This window comes from Gekko japonicus, unplaced genomic scaffold (genome assembly GCF_001447785.1).
Source record: "Gekko japonicus isolate JY-2015 unplaced genomic scaffold, Gekko_japonicus_V1.1 scaffold78, whole genome shotgun sequence".
NCBI lineage: Eukaryota > Metazoa > Chordata > Lepidosauria > Squamata > Gekkonidae > Gekko > Gekko japonicus.
Window position 1 is genome coordinate 1541673 of NW_015165236.1, and position 1945 is coordinate 1543617.

Consider the following 1945-nt stretch of genomic DNA (forward strand, 5'->3'; position numbering starts at 1 on the left):
CTTCCACGGCTGGCCGTTTCTGGGCCCTGCCTCTCGGCGATCCTTGGGCATGATCTATTGCTCCGGAGCGCCACACCAGTTTGGTGTAGTGGGTTAAGTGCGCGGACTCTGATCTGGGAGAACCAGGTTTGATTCCCCACTCCTCCTCCACATGCAGCTGCTGGTGTGACCTTGGGTCAGTCACATGCTCTTTCAGAGCTGTTCTCTCAAGGGCAGTTCTCGGGAGAACTCTCTCAGCCCCACCAGCCTCACAGGGTGCCTGTCCTGGGGAGGGGGAGGGAAAGGAGTTTGTAAGCCGCTCTGAGACTCCCTTGGGTAGTGAAGGGCCATGGGGTATAAATCCAATCTCCTCCTTCCTCCCAACCTGACTCAGGACAGGGCACCTTCCTCTCTGCCATGGGCTCCCCCTCCCCCAGGGACGGGACGGGGACCACCCCTTCAGCCCCGCCCCGCCGAGTGAGGCTGAGACGGGCCTGGCAGGTCAAAGATCCCGTCAACATGAAGATCCATCCCCTGGGGGATCCCCAGCCACTCCACCTGGCCAGGGGTCCCTTGCGTGGTGCCCACCAGAAAGGGGTGGGGAGGGAATGGGGGAGGGCACCCCACTGAGTCCCCCCCTTTGCCACTCCCCTCCTGAGCCCTCCTCCTCCTCCTTCCCTCTCTGTCCCCTGTCATGCCCCCCCCTCCTGTCTCTCCCCCAGCGGGCTCTCAAGGCGCCCAAGGCCATGAGAGTTCCTGCAGTCGTGAGAGGACGGGACTGGCAAGAGGGAAGGGGGTTGCGGCCTAGCCTCAGCTGCCCCCCCCCCATCAAGGCAATGAACTGGCCGCTCCGTGCAGGGCAAGGGGTGTCTGTGGCTCACGGCTCGACTGAAATCACTTCACAGCTTTACCACCAGCGACGAGTGAGGGTGTGTGTGTGTGTGTGTGTAAGAGAAGGTGTCCCCCCCCCCGCCCCCCCCACCCCCATGAGAACTTCAATACAAGGAGAGCCAAAGGGAAGGAGGATTCACACTCCCCTCAGACAGGGAAACCCACCTGGCTTCAAGCACCACCGCTGCACCTAAGGGGGCCGTGTTGTACTCCACTGCCGATGCCCACGGCCTGCATCCCCCCTTCTCCGCTTCTGAACTGCGCTCCGTCACCCCGTTTCTGCATCACGGGACGTCCCGTCTCAGATGGGCTTCTCGTTTCCCCCATTTCCCCAACTCCCGTCTCAATGCTCCCTCTAAGCTGTGGGGTCTTGCGAGCAAAAACTCTACTTTGTAAGCTACACGAGCATTCAAGTTGTGAGCCAGCGATTCGGCTCCTGCATAAAATTAGTTTGCTCTGGAGGCCTCCTCCCTGAGCAAAGACACAAATCTGTGAGCCGGAGGCTAAAAAACTGTGAGCGGGCTCACACTCACTCAGCTTAGAGGGAACAGTGCTCCCGTCTCCCTCTCCCACTTCACTGTTTAATGGAGATCTCTACTGTTTGCTTGAATTGGTTTTCTAAATCCTGTAAACCCCCCACTCCACCCCACCCCCCCGCTCTGAGTCTCAGCAAGAAAAGGGAGACGACACGCGAGGTCGATGAAGCTGTGGCTTTCCCCTACTTCCTACCCGGCTTGGCCCCGTGCCCGTATGAAGGAGAACTCTACACGCTGCCTCCTACTTGACAACCCCCCCCCCCCCCCTCCCTCCCCCCCCCCCAAAACGGAACCCAGGGAAGCAGCACAAGCAGCATGCACACACAAACACAGTTAGGAGCAGGACCGAGGGCCCCCCACCACCACTTGCAAGCTCCGGTCCTATTTGGGGGCAGGCTCTGTTTGGAGGGGCGCCTGCTCCGGTGGGTCACAGCCCGCCCACAGAGCCGGTCACCGCTGAGACCGCTCAATGGCACACCACGCCAGGTCACCCACCTCGAGGCCACAGTCAGCCCTACACTTGAAAAAAGGCGAGGGGG

The 1945-nt window shown here is 60.7% G+C and overlaps 1 protein-coding gene across 1 annotated transcript in view; it reads right to left on the minus strand.

Moving 5' to 3' along the window:
• DNAJA3 (DnaJ heat shock protein family (Hsp40) member A3) overlaps nt 1-1945 on the minus strand; it is a 17550-nt gene that overhangs the window by 1001 nt on the left and 14604 nt on the right. The gene's annotated exons all lie outside the window — the stretch shown is intronic.